The sequence below is a fragment of the Scylla paramamosain genome, chromosome 19 (genome assembly GCF_035594125.1).
Source record: "Scylla paramamosain isolate STU-SP2022 chromosome 19, ASM3559412v1, whole genome shotgun sequence".
Taxonomy (NCBI): domain Eukaryota; kingdom Metazoa; phylum Arthropoda; class Malacostraca; order Decapoda; family Portunidae; genus Scylla; species Scylla paramamosain.
In genome coordinates this window covers 1,788,203-1,807,047 of record NC_087169.1, presented here as the reverse complement: position 1 = coordinate 1,807,047, position 18,845 = coordinate 1,788,203, and positions in this window count along the sequence as shown.

Genomic DNA, 18,845 nt, shown 5'->3' with positions numbered 1-18,845 from the left:
CAGCCAGAGATGAGAGAAAAGAAGTGGAGAGGAAGACAAGGAGAGGAATTGTTTGCAGACTTGTAGAGTTTTCAACGGTGAAGAGATTGCAATGGGTAACTAATGGTAAGACGAGAGACACCGCGAAGGATGAAGGAACTGCACGAGTGAAGAGAAGTGACGAAGAGAGAAACTCCTTAGAGATTTCTGATACACACTGCAGACTTCCAGAAGATGAAGATGCTGTGATGGATAACTGAAGGGGCACATGAAAGGATGGACGAGTGAAAGGCAGTGAAAGAGAGACATTTCTTAGAGATTTCTGATACACACTGCAGACTTCCAGAAGATAAAGATGCTGTGATGGATAACTGAAGGGGCACATGAAAGGATGGACGAGTGAAAGGCAGTGAAAGAGAGACATTTCTTAGAGATTTCTGATACACACTTTAGACTTCCAGAAGATGAAGATGTTGTGATGGATAACTGAAGGGGCACATGAAAGGATGGACGAGTGAAAGGCAGTGAAAGAGAGATATTTCTTAGAGATTTCTGATACACACTGCAGACTTCCAGAAGATGAAGATGCTGTGATGGATAACTGAAGGGGCACATGAAAGGATGGACGAGTGAAAGGCAGTGAAAGAGAGACAATGCTTAGAGATCTCATAATTTTTATAGGGAACTTGAATGCAGAGAGAGCAAGGGACGCTGGCGGGAATGAAGGACACAGATGAACGAGACGTGAAGACGATAAGAATTGCTTGTATATTAAGAAGACTTGTTATTGTGTAGTAAGCAGCTACAATGGCGATGGATGTGTGGAAAGAAGCAAAGAAGAGATAAATGCCTTAGATCTCAGTGTAAGAGAGTTCCTAAGGAATGAAGTGACTGAGAGACTCCACCCAGTAAGACAGGAGTGGCGACGGGCAAGAATGAATGCTGTGGCTCAGTGACATTTAGTGATTACTTGCAGGCTAATGAGATGTATTAGGGAAAGCTGACAAGGTGAAATGACTCCATTAGTGTCTTTGCCAAGACACAAGTAACTACCAAGAATAGAAGAGATGGCTCACCTGAAAGAAGTGAAGGAGAAAAAATTACTGCACGTATTGCAGATTACACACACACACACACACACACACACACATACACACACACAAAAAAAAAAAATGCTCCATTTCACTATATTGTGGTGGGCAAGTTTAGCGTCAAGTGTTTATCCCTGGCCAGGAGGCGAGAAGGCGAGGTGGTGAGTTGGAGCCGTGTTCCCGCTGAGTGTCACCTCTGTTTATTTATCTCACAGACGCCACCTGTCCCACGCTGCCGCCACACCCCACATTACAGTGAAAAGGTCCCAGCACAAGCTGTCTGAGGCTCCTGCGAGAACCTGCAAGGCGAGGAGGCGTCACCACGGAAGTGCTTGGCAATAATGCAGCCATGCTATTATAGAAACCTGCTGTTCACACCTCTCTCTCTCTCTCTCTCTCTCTCTCTCTCTCTCTCTCTCTCTCTCTCTCTCTCTTGGATCGAGGGAGAGATAATTACAGGGCATAACGCGAGTTTCTGCAAATACTGAAAGACGTGAAAGAACGTGTAATTCTAAGTAGAAAATGTTGTATACACATATGCATTGTAAGGCTTTGTTTACCCGTCAGAGGAGTTGAAAATGTACGGGACTCGCGGGTGTGCTCTGTGACATGACGGACACACGGTTGCATTGTCGCAGCCTCGAAGGTGCCACTGAGTCAAATTACGAATGGTTTAATCTTATTTTTTGCAGGCTGTGGAATATTACAGTATCTTATAACAAGAAAAACATCATCAAAAAGCATGTAGTTTACCGATAAGCATTACACGACAACATTATTGCGGTGATTAAAAATACTCCTGTAAAATGCGACTATACGTAGACTCTCTCTCTCTCTCTCTCTCTCTCTCTCTCTCTCTCTCTCTCTCTCTCTCTCTCTCTCTCTCTCTCTCTCTCTCTCTCTCTCTCTTTCTCTCTCTCTCTCTCTCTCTCTCTCTATTAGCAAAAATAACCCCTGCAGTGAAGTAATCAAGATAAGTAATAATAATAAATAATAAATGATAAATTCAGCAAGCACAGGTAACCAGCAGGGAAGCAGGAGCCAATGTTTATCCTCAATTTCCAGATGGATTTCTCTTACGATATTCATGAACACAGGAATAGGCCAATGCTCACCAGTGAAATACATCTCGATTTCTGGAACAAGGACCTGACAAGGACCCTCATGCGAGACTCCTAGACAAACTACACTCAGCGTAAATACATCATTCATATGCCAGGATCAGGAGGTGGCTGGGAAAAGACAATGGTCTGTACTGAATGGCTGAATCTCGCTGTAATTATGTCATTTCTCGTGGACCTGAGGATTAACCCGTAGTGGTGAACGTCTGAGGTGTTCATCAGACTGTTTCACAGACTACAGAGCTCATAAGTTTGTTTCACATCCATGTTATTTATTTATTTTATTTTATTTCTTTATTTATTTTTTTTTCTATATAAAGATGCAGAATCCTCGCTAAACTTTTATAAGAAGGAAAACGCCTTCAGAAATCTTTATACCTTCTGCTATAGCCTGTTAAAAATAGTAAACAAAAGATGCTGAAACGTTCAAGAACCCACTTACTCAATGTTTATAGAAAATAAGAACTGCAACTGATAGATTACTGCTTTACTGACTTACTGGAAGGAGAGAGGAGCACCAGGCAGTGTGGTCAGTCGTGAAACACCTTTCTAAGATTTCTCATTAAACCAGAAATTGAGAAATAACACTCGACCTTGACATGATAAATTAATACACTTGAAAAAAAAAAAGATGAAAGAAAATCCATCCAACACAACAGCATGCACTCTGATCCCTGACAATGGCGGGCAGAGTAAAAAGGAGACTGGCCTCATCGTTACCCAGCGACGCGAAATGGCCACATGATTGCGCATCTCGGAACCACAAAGGTGACACGATGCTTGGGTTCACATGGAGGAAATGTGAATCCAATACACGGCCAATCATTTTATCGCTACAGAACCTGCAAGAGAGACTCCCCTCAATGCTCGGTGCTCCTGTGATGTCCAGTACTACGGAAAAGATTTGTGATATCTGGAGAGAACACAATTCCGTGCCACAAAACTAATCCCAACAACAAAACTTCATTAAAAAAACCAGAACTGCTCGCCGTGTATTCCCGAGAGGCTGCAGGACTGACTGTTTTGTGACGCCGCGCTTTTTGGCAAGTCTGGGCTCGGCGAAGCGGCGATCACTCCGACGTCTTTGAACTTTGGACTGTAATAATGACGAGAAACCAATACTTCGTCAGCAAAGCGAAGACGTGGCTGTATCTTGTGTCCCTTCATAATAACACTAAGGCACAAATGAAGCTGTATTACGTATCTTTGTGCAGTAAAAGTGACGATGTCTGGAACCAATATATGGGCCACAAATACACTTGTTCTTGCCACAGGAAATTCTCTTAAGCTATTTCCTTCAGATATTGTGTTCTCTTCCCTCCTTCCTCTCTCTCTCTCTCTCTCTCTCTCTCTCTCTCTCTCTCTCTCTCTCTCTCTCTCTCTCTCTCTCTCTCTCTCTCTCTCTCTCTCTCTCTCTCTCTCTCCCCTTGCCCCTCTTTCTCCTGCTCCTCGTCCTCGTCCTCGTGCTGTAGGTGTTCCCAGTCCTGTCATTCCATGTTTTCTCACTCCGCCTCGTGCTGGTCTCTGTTACAAATGTACTCGTATTTCCTCCCGCGTCTTTAAATCGCTCGTGTCTTTGAAGCTGAAGCTCTCGCCGTAATGGAAAGTTGCTTGTAAACATGCTTGAGACTGGAAGTGCAAAAGTGGCAGAGAAAAGCACACACACACACACACACACACACACACACACACACAAACCTCAGTATTCTTGTAGGTTGAGTAAATTCGCGTTCCCGAGACTAGAGCCGCGAGGTGTTGACCCAGCGTGCCTCCCTCCCTTTCTCCTTCCCTTCTCTCTCGCCTTTCGAACCTTTCTGTCCGTTTCCTCCCTTTTCGTTACAATATTTTTTTTTATTTTTTTTATGAAGGAGAGGCACCAGCCAAGGGCAACAAGATTATAATTAAAAAAAGGCCACTGAGGTGCCGGTCCCCGAGCAGTCAAAAAGTGGTCTTCAAAAATTAAAGGATAAGTGTCTTGAATCCTCCCGCTTGAAAACAGGAGGGAGGAAATACAAAAGTGGAAAGGGAGTTCCAGAGTTTACCGGAGAAAGGGATGAATGATTGAGAATACTGGTTAACTCTTGCATGCATTAGAGAGGTGGACAGAATATGGGTAAGAGAAAGAAAAGACTTGTGCAGCGAAGCCGTGGGGGGAGGGGAGGCATGCAGTTAGCAAGATCAGAAGAGCAGTTAGCATAAAGATAGCGGTAGAAGATAGCAAGAGATACAACACTACGAGAGAGAGAGAGAGAGAGAGAGAGAGAGAGAGAGAGAGAGAGAGAGAGAGAGAGAGAGAGAGAGAGAGAGAGAGAGAGAGAGAGAGGCTAAAGACAGTGAGTTAGAGGAGAGGAGTTGCCAAGACAAAAAACTTCTGATTCCACCTTGTCTAAAAGAATCGTATAAGTGGAACATCCCCCCTATACATGTGAAGCATACTCTATACATAGGCGGATAAGGCCCCTGTACAGAGTGAGCTGCTGGTAAGGGGGTGGGGGAGAAAAAACTGGCAGAGACGACTCAGAACGCCTAAGTTCATAGAACCTGTTTTAGCTAGAGATGAGATGTGAAGTTTGCAGTTAAGACGGTAAAGGATAGTAAATTAAAAATAAAGTAAAGTTTACTTTAGAAGTAAAGGATAGACCGAGAACGCTCAGTGTAGAAAAGGGAGACAGTTGGATGTCACTGAAGAGGAGGGGATAGTTATCTGGAAGGTTGTGTCGAGTTGATAGATGGAAGGATTGAGTTTTGAAACACTGAACAATACTAAGTTTGTCCTACCTTAATCGCAGATTTTAAAGATCAGAAGTTAGGCGTTCTGTGGCTTCCCTGCATGAAATGTATCCTTCCTGAAGGGTTGGACGTCTATGAAAAGACGTGGAAAAGTGCAGGGTGGTTTCATCAGCGTAGGAGTGGAAAGGACAAGAAATTTGGTTTTGAAGTTCATTGATGAATAATAAGAAGAGAGTGGGGTGACAGGACAGAACCCTGAGGAACACCACTGTTAATAGATTTAGGAGAACAGTGACCGTCTACCACAGCAGCAATAGAACGGTCAGAAAGGAAACTTGAGATGAAGTTACAAAGAGAACGATAGAAACCGTAGGAGGGTAGTTTGGAAATCAAAGCTTTGTGCCAGACTCTATCAAAAGCTTTTGATATGTCCAAGGCAACAGCAAAAGTTTCACCAAAGTTTCTAAAAGAGGATGATCAAGACTCAGTAAGGAAAGTCAGAAGATCACCAGTAGAGTGGCCTTGACGGAACCCATACTGGCGATCAGATAGAAGGTTGTGAAGTGATAGATATTTAAGAATCTTTCTGTTGAGGATAGATTCAAAAACTTTAGATAGGCAGGAAATTAAAGCAATAGGACGGTAGTTTGAGGGATTAGAACGGTCACCCTTTTTAGGAACAGGTTGAATGTAGGCAAACTTCCAGCAAGAAGGAAAGGTAGATGTTGACAGACAGAGCTGAAAGAGTTTGACTAGGCAAGGTGCAAGCACGGAGGCACAGTTTCGGAGAACAATAGGAGGGACCCCATCAGGTCCATAAGCCTTCCGAGGGTTTAGGCCAGCGAGGGCATGGAAAACATCATTGCGAAGAATTTTAATAGGTGGCATGAAGTAGTCAGAGGGTGGAGGAGAGGGAGGAACAAGCCCAGAATCGTCCAAGGTAGAGTTTTTAGCAAAGGTTTGAGCAAAGAGTTCAGCTTTAGAAATAGATGTGATAGCAGTGGTGCCATCTGGTTGAAATAGAGGAGGGAAAGAAGAAGAAGTAAAGTTATTGGAGATATTTTTGGCTAGATGCCAGAAATCACGAGGGGAGTTAGATCTTGAAAGGTTTTGACACTTTCTGTTAATGAAGGAGTTTTTGGCTAGTTGGAGAACAGACTTGGCATGGTTCCGGGCAGAAATATAAAGTGCATGAGATTTTGGTGATGGAAGGCTTAAGTACCTTTTGTGGGCCACCTCTCTGTCATGTATAGCACGAGAACAAGCTGTGTTAAACCAAGGTTTAGAAGGTTTAGGACGAGAAAAAGAGTGAGCAATGTATGCCTCCATGATAGACACAATCACCTCTGTTATGCGCTCAGCACACAAAGACGGGTCTCTGACACGGAAGCAGTAGTCATTCCAAGGAAAATCAGCAAAATACCTGATAGGACAAGATAAAGATATGAGATTGTGATCGGAGGAGCCCAACGGAGAAGAAAGGGTGACAGCATAAGCAGAAGGATTAGAGGTCAGGAAAAGGTCAAGAATGTTGGGTTTATCTCCAAGACGGTCAGGAATACGAGTAGGGTGTTGCACCAATTGCTCTAGGTCATGGAGGATAACAAAGTTGTAGGCTATTTCACCAGGATGGTCAGTGAAGGGAGAGGAAAGCCAAAGCTGGTGGTGAACATTGAAGTCTCCAAGAATGGAGATCTCTGCAAATGGGAAGAGGGTCAGAATGTACTCCACTTTGGAAGTTAAGTAGTCAAAGAATTTTCTTATAGTCAGAGGAGTTAGGTGAGAGGTATACAGCACAGATAAATTTAGTATGAGAGTGACTCTAGTCGTAGCCAGATGATGGAAAACTCGGAAGATTCAAGAGCGTGGGCACGAGAGCAGGTTAAGTCATTGCGCACATAAACGCAGCATCCAGCTTTGGATCAAAAATGAGGATAGAGAAAGTAGGAGGGAACAGAAAAGGGGCTACTGTCAGTTGCCTCAGACACCTGAGTTTCAGTGAGGAAAATAAGATGAGGTTTAGAAGAGGAGAGGTGGTGTTCTACAGATTGAAAATTAGATCTTAGACCACGAATGTTGCATAAGTTAATGAAGAAAAAGTTGAGGGGGGGTGTCAAGACACTTAGGGTTGTCGACAGAAAGGCAGTCCGTCCTGGGGACATTTATGGTCCCCTCCCCAGATGGGGACTCCGAGGCTGGTATAGGAGTCGCCATGATGATTTTAAAATTTTTGAGTGAAGGGTGTGTGTGTTATTAGGTGCTTGTAGTTTTGTGTGGAGGAAGAGAGTTGTCTTTAGAGGGCAGGCTGTGACTGCCCCCTTGTGTTGTGAGACACAAAGGGAAACGTTCAGTGAGGTCACAGCTGGGTTTAATGATAAGTTCACAGCACCCCCTGAACAGTGCTTTAGACCTCACTGGGAGTAATAATAATTTCGGCAGGTGTCTACTGCCTCCTCCTCTGGCTTTCATTATATAATAGCACACTCCTAGAAAAGAACTGATGAAATTAACAAAGGATGTCATAAAAAAACACATTTAACATTCTTTTATTTCAAAATTACACCAAAGAAAATGCATGTTTAAAAAGTGGACTGTTACATCTTTCTTTTCTTGATATTTGGTAACTGCAGGTGTTCTTTAATTAATTACAAGGTATTCACGAAGGAAGGAAGGAGGGAGGGAAGGAACAATGAAAAGAGTTAGTGTTTATGAGAGAGAGAGAGAGAGAGAGAGAGAGAGAGAGAGAGAGAGAGAGAGAGAGAGAGAGAGAGAGAGAGAGAGTCTACTCTCCATTCAATATATATATATATATATATATATATATATATATATATATATATATATATATATATATATATATATATATATATATATATATATATATATATATATATATATATATATATATATATATATATATATATATATATATATATATATATATATATATATATATATATATATATATATATATATATATATATATATATATATATATATATATATATATATATATATATATATACAATGAGTTTCTCTTGTATAAATTCAAAGTTGGTTCCTGTTTAAGTGTTCTTTGTCTCTCTCTCCAGGCCTTAGTATAAGCTAAGTATCTGGACCGCGGTAGGTCAGTAGGTAGCGCGTCTGACTACAATGGAGGAAGTATCAGGCTCAAAATCCTGGTGACAGCTGGAATTTTTTTTGAGACGATTGCCCGCTCCTAGGTTTGCTCAACTTTATAGAGGTGCCGGTCAACTGTGATTGGTAACGTAAAGACAGTGGAAAAAGGAACTGTCCATCCTTCTCTATATGCCGAGGCCCAGGAAGGGTGACGCTACGAGTACCAGCCCTGGGCCAACACTCGGAATGCGGCACCTTCACATTTTTTTAATATTTTTATAGGAAACTTTTTTTTTCTTCTCAACATCAATAGTTCCCACAATAGTTTTGTGCTAAATGTTTTGCCAATTTTGCAGAATTTTTATTTTCTCTCCATCACGCGCTGGTAAAGTAACCTTAAAAACACAAATCTTTTTTTTTTTTCCTTTTCCTTTCATATTTCTTTTTCTTTCTTGTGTTTTTTTTTCGTATTCGTTTTGTTCTTTTCTTTTTTTGTACCTTTCTTGTTTTTTCTCTTGCTATATCTTTCATTATTTTCTTTTTTCCTTTTTTTTCCTTCTTTTCAGCATTGTCCTCCTGCACTATTACTTGTTTTTCCTGTAAGCTTAATTGTTTGGTATTTAATTTCTTCCCTGTCGCCTGCAAAGTATTAGTGCGTCATTATAAGTCCTGGCAGCAGTGAGCCCCGCCTTCCATCACAGCTAATATCTCCCAAGTTACGCCGTTAACATCAAAACTTTCTTATTTTCCCGTCTAGTATTAAAAACCTGCAATGGAGCGACTCACAGTAAAGTGTTTTTTTTTTTTTTCTGCAGCTTTCTTTATTTTTTCTTAACTTTTTTCTTTATTTTTTAGTTTTCTCTTTTTAATGTCTATATAATTGTCCGCTTCCCTGCCTGCCTGTCTGTCTGTCTGTCTGTCTGTTTGTCTATGCTTTGTTTCGTTTTTTTTTTTTTTTAGTTTTTGTCAGTCTTGCTTTTTTTGTGTGTGTGTTTGTCTGTCTGTAGAAATGTATGTACGCATGTTTTTTTTTTACTTTACTTTTTTTATTTCATAATTTCTTTCATTTTCTCTTCCTTTCCCTCTCCTGTTTTTTTTGTTTTTTTTTGTCGTGGGTTATTTTTCGTTTTCTTTCTTTCTTTTTTTCTTTATTTCTTTCCTTCTTTCTTTCTTTTTTACTTATTTCTTCCCCACCCTCCCTCCCTTCCTCCCTCCTAAGGCTGCACACACACACACACACACACACACACACACACACACACACACACACACACACACACACACAAATAATAATAATAATAATAATAATAATAATAATAATAATAATAATAATAATAATAATAATAATAATAATAATAATAATAATAATAATAATAATAATAATAATAAATAAATAAATAAATAAATAAATAGATAGATAGAAAAAAAAAGGACAACAGACTCACCTCCCCCGCCATCAAATCCCATAAATCTTTCACAATGAGACCCAGAGCAAGATAAGCACAAGGCAATTGGAATGATGGAGGCGAACGTACGTCTGGATATTAGAACGTAAAGCTTTGGATTAACTTTGACTCATCCTCTCTCTCTCTCTCTCTCTCTCTCTCTCTCTCTCTCTCTCTCTCTCTCTCTCTCTCTCTCTCTCTCTCTCTCTCTCTCTCTCTCTCTCTCTCTCTCTCTCTCTCTCTCTCCTCTCTCTCTCTCTCTCTCTCAGTGATGTGCGTTGAGTGTGAGATGAAGTGTGTATTATTTGGTGCTCCAGTGTAAGGCGTGTTGAAGTGTCCTCTTACTCTTACTCTTGTGTTGTGTGTGTTTCTGATTGATGCAATAATGACTGGGTTTATTTGTATTGATGTGTGTGTGTGTGTGTGTGTGTGTGTGTGTGTGTGTGTGTGTGTGTGTGTGTGTGTGTGTGTGTGTGTGTGTAAATGTTTAGAGGTAACAGGAAGTAATTTTCATCATTATTGTTGTCATGTTCATCATTTTTTTTAGTTTTTTTTTTTTTTTTTTTTACATAATTTTTGGCATAATTTCTATCATTATTGCCATCATCATCATCCCCATCAGTATTGGCAACTACTTCGTGCTATTCCATCCTCACTTCTCGGTCTTTGCAAACCCTTGACATGAAGCAACTGATTCGTTCATATATTGATTTTTCTTCGATTAATGTTCATGAAATTCCCTGCCGTTTTTTCACCACGTCTCTGGAATATTTTCAGACAGGAAGAAAGTGAAGTTTGCCACACTGTTTGACTCACTCCTGAGGTGTAGGATTAATAGGTAAATCAGAAAAAATAATTAACATTGTTCATGATATAGAAAATCAATGTCTTTCATCCCCTTCAAAGTCACGTAGAAATGAAAGCATCTGTTATTCGAAATATCAAAGGAACCTGAAATTAAAATCAACTTTGACTTAGAACATAAAAAAAAAGACTAATATAAAAAAAAATGCTTTGTCTTCCCATGTTGCAACTCAAGAATGAATGAAAATATCCATTATTACTCTTATGGAAATGGTATAGGATATGAGTTTCCCCTTTTCCTTCTGTTTTTTCCCTTTCTCGCAGCACTCCCAAGGTGCCGGAATAAAAATACCTTACTTGGCTTAGCACAAAAATAGCGTCTAAAAAGTTATAGGTATTAAAGAAGAAAATTTGTCTAGCAGTGAAAGGGTTAAAATGTTTTTTTTTTTTTATATCCGCAATCTGTCATGTTTCTGTATCTTATTTTATTTATTTTTTTTTTTTTTTCTTCTTTTCTCTTCCTCCGTCTTGAGGTGCGATTTTACCTGTGTCCTGATCTTCTCTTGTACATTTTGTCATTGGATGCGCGGCGGAGACTTTGACAATTCGAATGACATCAGTTGACTTTTTTTTTTTATTGTGTTATGAATGTTATATTTTGCCTCGTGTTGGTATTTTTTTAAAGATTTTTAAAATTTTCTTGTTATCATTATTTTTCCCTTATTTGTCGTCGTTTGTGTCTGTATTTCCATTAATTTTCTTTTATTTCAATTACTTTACTCGTGGTCGTGATTTTTTTCCTTCCCTTTATTTATTTTCCCTTCCAATGTTGTTTCCATATGTATACATATCTATTTTGTTTTTCCTTCAATTTCTTTCATCTAGATATGAATTTTTATCGTTTTTCCCTCTCTTTTTATTTATTTTTTTTTTCTTTTAATGCTGTTGTCATTGATATGCACATTTCTCTCCTTTATTTTCCACAATTTATTTTGTCTTTTTTTTTTCTCAAGTTGATATTTTCTCCTGCAGTTTATTTATTTATTTATTAATTAATTAATTATTTTTTTATTTATTTATTTTCAGTTGCAATTTTTCAGTTCCTTCTTCGCCTCGATGGGCTTCTATATATTTCTGACAATTTACTTTCACATTTTTGGCTCGGAGTCCATCTTGCCTCGTCCAGGAAACTTTAAGTACATTTATACCATGAATAAGATTTCCAGAACCTCCTTCCTTCCTTCCTCCATTCCTTCATTATCCTTCCTCCAACTCTCTCTCTCTCTCTCTCTCTCTCTCTCTCTCTCTCTCTCTCTCTCTCTCTCTCTCTCTCTCTCTCTCTCTCTCTCTGTTAGCAAAAATAACCCCTGCAGTGAAGTAATCAAGATAAGTAATAATAATAAATAATAAATAATAAATTCAGCAAGCACAGGTAACCAGCAGGGAAGCAGGAGCCAATGTTTATCCTCAATTTCCAGATGGATTTCTCTTACGATATTCATGAACACAGGAATAGGCCAATGCTCACCAGTGAAATACATCTCGATTTCTGGAACAAGGACCTGACAAGGACCCTCATGCGAGACTCCTAGACAAACTACACTCAGCGTAAATACATCATTCATATGCCAGGATCAGGAGGTGGCTGGGAAAAGACAATGGTCTGTACTGAATGGCTGAATCTCGCTTTAATTATGTCATTTCTCGTGGACCTGAGGATTAACCCGTAGTGGTGAACGTCTGAGGTGTTCATCAGACTGTTTCACAGACTACAGAGCTCATAAGTTTGTTTCACATCCAAGTTATTTATTTATTTTATTTTATTTATTTATTTTATTTTTTTTTTTCTGTATAAAGATGCAGAATCCTCACTAAACTTTTAGAAGAAGGAAAACACCTTCAAAAATCTTCATACCTTCTGCTATAGCCAGTTAAAAATAGTAAACAAAAGATACTGAAACGTTCAAAAACCCACTTACTCAATTTATATAGAAAATAAGAATTGCAACTGATAGATTACTGCTTTACTGACTTAGTGGAAGGAGAGAGGAGCACCAGGCAGTGTGGTCAGTCGTGAAACACCTTTCTAAGATTTCTTATTGATCCGGAAATTGAGAAACAACACTCGACCTTGATATGATAAACTGATTCACACATAAAAAAAAAAAAAAAAAAGATGAAAGAAAATCCATCCAACACAACAGCATGCACTCTGATCCCTGACAATGGCGGGCAGAGTAAAAAGGAGACTGGCCTCATCGTTACCAGCGACGCGAAATGGCCACATGATTGCGCATCTCGGAACCACAAAGGTGACGCGATGCTTGGGTCCACATGGAGGAAATGTGAATCCAATACACGGCCAACCATTTTATCGCTACACAACCTGCAAGAGAGACTCCCCTCAATGCTCGGTGCTCCTGTGATGTCCAGTACTACGGAAAAGATTTGTGATATCTGGAGAGAACACAATTCCGTGCCACAAAACTAATCCCAACAACCAAACTCCATTAAAAGAACCAGAACTGCTCGCCGTGTATTCCCGAGAGGCTGCAGGACTGACTGTTTTGTGACGCCGCGCTTTTTGGCAAGTCTGGGCTCGGCGAAGCGGCGATCACTCCGACGTCTTTGAACTTTGGACTGTAATAATGACGAGAAACCAATACTTCGTCAGCAAAGCGAAGACGTGGCTGTATCTTGTGTCCCTTCATAATAACACTAAGGCACAAAAGAAGCTGTATTACGTATCTTTGTGCAGTAAAAGTGACGATGTCTGGAACCAATATATGGGCCACAAATACACTTGTTCTTGCCACAGGAAATTCTCTTAAGCTATTTCCTTCAGATATTGTGTTCTCTTCCCTCCTTCCTCTCTCTCTCTCTCTCTCTCTCTCTCTCTCTCTCTCTCTCTCTCTCTCTCTCTCTCTCTCTCTCTCTCTCCTCTCTCTTCCTCTCTCTCTCTCTCTCTCTCTCTCTCTCTCTCTCTCTCTCCTTGCCCCTCTTTGTCCTCCTCCTCTTGCTCCTCCTACTCCTCGTCCTTGTCCTCGTCCTCGTCCTCGTCTTCGTGCTGTAGATGTTCCCAGTCTTGTCATTCCATGTTTTCTCACTCCGCCTCGTGCTGGTCTCTGTTACAAATGTATTTCCTCCCGCGTCTTTAAATCGCTCGTGTCTTTGAAGCTGAAGCTCTCGCCGTAATGGAAAGTTGCTTGTAAACATGCTTGAGATTGGAAGTGCAAAAGTGGCAGAGAAAAGCACACACACACACACACACACACACACACACACACACACACACACACACACACACACACACGCACGCACGCACGCACGCACGCACGCACGCACGCACGCACGCACACACACACACACACACACACACACACACACACACACACACACACACACACACACACACACACACACACACACCTCAGTATTCGTGTAGGTTGAGTAAATTCGCGTTCCCGAGACTAGAGCCGCGAGGTGTTGACCCAGCATGCCTCCCTCCCTTTCTCCTTCCCTTCCCTCTCGCCTTTCGAACCTTTCTGTCCGTTTCCTCCCTTTTCGTTACAATATTTTTTTTTTTTTTTATGAAGGAGAGGCACCAGCCAAGGGCAACAAGATTATAATTAAAAAAATGCCACTGAGGTGCTGGTCCCCGAGCAGTCAAAAAGTGGTCTTCAAAAATTAATGGATAAGTGTCTTGAAACCTCCAGCTTGAAAATAGGAGGGAGGAAATACAGAAGTGGAAAGGGAGTTCCAGAGTTTACCGGAGAAAGGGATGAATGATTGAGAATACTGGTTAACTCTTGCCTGCATTAGAGAGGTGGACAGAATATGGGTAAGAGAAAGAAAAGACTTGTGCAGCGAAGCCGTGGGAGGAGGGGAGGCACGCAGTTAGCAAGATCAGAAGAGCAGTTAGCAGAAAAATAGCGGTAGAAGATAGCAAGAGATACAACACTGCGAGACAGAGAGAGAGAGAGAGAGAGAGAGAGAGAGAGAGAGAGAGAGAGAGGCTGAAGACAGTGAGTTAGAGGAGAGGAGTTGCTAAGACAAAAAAACATCTGATTCCACCTTGTCTAAAAGAATCGTATAAGTGGAACATCCCCCCTATACATGTGAAGCATACTCTATACATAGGCGGATAAGGCCCCTGTACAGAGTGAGCTGCTGTTAAGGGGGTGGGGGAGAAAAAACTGGCAGAGACGACTCAGAACGCCTAAGTTCATAGAACCTGTTTTAGCTAGAGATGAGATGTGAAGTTTGCAGTTAAGACAGTAAAGGATAGTAAATTAAAAATAAAGTAAAGTTTACTTTAGAAGTAAAGGATAGACCGAGAACGCTCAGTGTAGAAAAGGGAGACAGTTGGATGTCACTTAAGAGGAGGCGATAGTTATCTGGAAGGTTGTGTCGAGTTGATAGATGGAAGGATTGAGTTTTGAAACTTTGAACAATACTAAGTTTGTCCTGCCTCAATCGCAGATTTTAAAGATCAGAAGTTTGGCGTTCTGTGGCTTCCCTGCATGAAATGTATACTTCCTGAAGGGTTGGACGTCTATGAAAAGACGTGGAAAAGTGCAGCGTGGTTTCATCAGCGTAGGAGTGGATAGGACAAGAAGTTTGGTTTAGAAGTTCATTGATGAATAATAAGAAGAGAGTGGGTGACAGGACAGAACCCTGAGGAACACCACTGTTAATAGATTTAGGAGAAGAACAGTGACCGTCTACCACAGCAGCAATAGAACGGTCAGAAAGGAAACTCGAGATGAAGTTACAAAGAGAAGGATAGAAACCGTAGGAGGGTAGTTTGGAAATCAAAGCTTTGTGCCAGACTCTATCAAAAGCTTTTGATATGTCCAAGGCAACAGCAAAAGTTTCACCAAAATCTCTAAAAGAGGATGACCAAGACTCAGTAAGGAAAGCCAGAAGATCACCAGTAGAGCGGCCTTGACGGAACCCATACTGGCGATCAGATAGAAGGTTATGAAGTGATAGATGTTTAAGAATCTTCCTGTTGAGGATAGATTCAAAAACTTTAGATAGGCAGGAAATTAAAGCAATAGGACGGTAGTTTGAGGGATTAGAACGGTCCCCCTTTTTAGGAACAGGTTGAATGTAGGCAAACTTCCAGCAAGAAGGAAAGGTAGATGTTGACAGACAGAGCTGAAAGAGTTTGACTAGGCAAGGTGCAAGCACGGAGGCACAGTTTCGGAGAACAATAGGAGGGACCCCATCAGGTCCATAAGCCTTCCGAGGGTTTAGGCCAGCGAGGGCATGGAAAACATCATTGCGAAGAATTTTAATAGGTGGCATGAAGTAGTCAGAGGGTGGAGGAGAGGGAGGAACAAGCCCAGAATCGTCCAAGGTAGAGTTTTTAGCAAAGGTTTGAGCAAAGAATTCAGCTTTAGAAATAGATGTGATAGCAGTGGTGCCATCTGGTTGAAATAGAGGAGGGAAAGAAGAAGAAGTAAAGTTATTGGAGATATTTTTGGCTAGATGCCAGAAATCACGAGGGGAGTTAGATCTTGAAAGGTTTTGACATTTTCTGTTAATGAAGGAGTTTTTGGCTAGTTGGAGAACAGACTTGGCATGGTTCCGGGCAGAAATATAAAGTACAAGAGATTTTGGTGATGGAAGGCTTAAGTACCTTTTGTGGGCCACCTCTCTATCATGTATAGCACGAGAACAAGCTGTGTTAAACCAAGGTTTAGAAGGTTTATGACGAGAAAAAGAGTGAGCAATGTATGCCTCCATGATAGACACAATCACCTCTGTTATGCGCTCAGCACACAAAGCCGGGTCTCTGACACGGAAACAGTAGTCATTCCAAGGAAAATCAGCAAAATACCTCCTCAGGTTCCCCCAACTAACAGAAGCAAAACGCCAGAGGCACCTTCCTCAGGAGGGATTGGAGTAATAGGACAAGATAAAGATATGAGATTGTGATCGGAGGAGCCCAACGGAGAAGAAAGGGTGACAGCATAAGCAGAAGGATTAGAGGTCAGGTAAAGGTCAAGAATGTGGGGCTTATCTCCAAGACGGTCAGGAATACGAGTAGGGTGTTGCACCAATTGCTCTAGGTCATGGAGGATAGCAAAGTTGTAGGTTATTTCACCAGGATGGTCAGTGAAGGGAGAGGAAAGCCAAAGCTGGTGGTGAACATTGAAGTCTCCAAGAATGGAGATCTCTGCAAATGGGAAGAGGGTCAGAATGTACTCCACTTTGGAAGTTAAGTAGTCAAAGAATTTCTTATAGTCAGAGGAGTTAGGTGAGAGGTATACAGCACAGATAAATTTAGTATGAGAGTGACTCTGTAGTCGTAGCCAGATGATGGAAAACTCGGAAGATTCAAGAGCGTGGGCACGAGAGCAGGTTAAGTCATTGCGCACATAAACGCAGCATCCAGCTTTGGATCGAAAATGAGGATAGAGAAAGTAGGAGAGAACAGAAAAGGGGCTACTGTCAGTTGCCTCAGACACCTGAGTTTCAGTGAGGAAAATAAGATGAGGTTTAGAAGAGGAGAGGTGGTGTTCTACAGATTGAAAATTAGATCTTAGACCACGAATGTTGCATAAGTTTATGAAGAAAAAGTTGAGGGAGGGTGTCAAGACACTTAGGGTTGTCGACAGAAAGGCAGTCCGACCTGGGGACATTTATGGTTCCCTCCCCAGATTGGGACTCCGAGGCTGGTATAGGAGTCGCCATGATGATTTTAAAATTTTTGAGTGAAGGGTGTGTGTTATTAGGTGCTTGTAGTTTTGTGTGGAGGAAGAGAGTTGTCTTTAGAGGGCAGGCTGTGACTGCCCCCTTGTGTTGTGAGACACAAAGGGAAACGTTCAGTGAGGTCACAGCTGGGTTTAATGATAAGTTCACAGCACCCCCTGAACAGTGCTTTAGACCTCACTGGGAGTAATAATAATTTCGGCAGGTGTCTACTGCCTCCTCCTCTGGCTTTCATTATATAATAGCACACTCCTAGAAAAGAACTGATGAAATTAACAAAGTATGTCATAAAAAACACATTTAACATTCTTTTATTTCAAAATTACATCAAAGAAAATGCATGTTTAAAAAGTGGACTGTTACATCTTTCTTTTCTTGATATTTGGTAACTGCAGGTGTTCTTTAATTAATTACAAGGTATTCACGAAGGAAGGAAGGAGGGAGGGAAGGAACAATGAAAAGAGTTAGTGTTTATGAGAGAGAGAGAGAGAGAGAGAGAGAGAGAGAGAGAGAGAGAGAGAGAGAGAGAGAGAGAGAGAGAGAGAGAGAGAGAGAGTCTACTCTCCATTCAATATATATATATATATATATATATATATATATATATATATATATATATTATATATATATATATATATATATATATATATATATACTCGTATATATATATATATATATATATATATATATATATATATATATATATATATATATATATATATATATATATATATATATATATATATATATATATATATATATATATATATATATATTATATATATATATATATATATATATATATATACATATATATATATATATATATATATAACATAAGTTAACAATTCAGTAAGATTTCATGAATACTATGTGGGGGGAAGGGGAAGTATTTCCTTTTCCTTTTAGAAAACTTATTAACATAATGTTATGTATTTATTTCACTGATTAATCTTTAACTAGTATTTGACTAGTGTGTGTGTGTGTGTGTGTGAGAGAGAGAGAGAGAGAGAGAGAGAGAGAGAGAGAGAGAGAGAGAGAGAGAGAGAGAGATTGCTTATCACACCCATTCATTTCTAGCCTCTCTCTCTCTCTCTCTCTCTCCTCTCTCTCTCTCTCTCTCTCTCTCTCTCTCTCTCTCTCTCTCTCTCTCTCTCTCTCTCTCTCTCTCTCTCTCTCTCTCACTCTCTCTCTCTCTCTCTCTCTCTCTCTCTCTCTTATAAATGATATCTATGTATGAATGTATGTAAGAATGAATGAAGATTTTAGAAGATGGAAAGATAAGCGAAAATAAGAAAAGAGAAGTAATTTTTTTCCTGACCACGAGAAATTTGCTAGCAGTTATGTGTGGTCAGGGTAGGCTTCGGTCGTCATCAGGTTTGGCCAGGATAGGTTTGGCCAGGGTAGGTTTGGTCGTCGTCTTTAGGATTGTCTAGGGTAAGTTTGGTTTGTCATCAAGTTTGTCCACGGTAGGTTTGGTCAGCAGGTGTGGCCAGGGGAGATTTGGCCTCCGTTTAGTCAGTATCAGGTTTGGCCATGGAAGATTTGGCCTCCGTTAAGTCAATGTCAGGTGTGGCCAGTGGAGATTTGGCCTCCGTTTAGTCAATATCAGTTTTGGCAAGGGGAGATTTGGCCTTTTAGTCATCATCAGGTTTAGCCAGGGGAGATTTGGCCTTCATTTAATCAATATCAGGTGTGGCCAGGGGAGATTTGGCCTTCATTTAATCAATATCAGGTGTGGCCAGGGGAGATTTGGCCTTCATTTAATCAATATCAGGTGTGGCCAGGGGAGATTTGGCCTTCATTTAATCAATATCAGGTGTGGCCAGGGG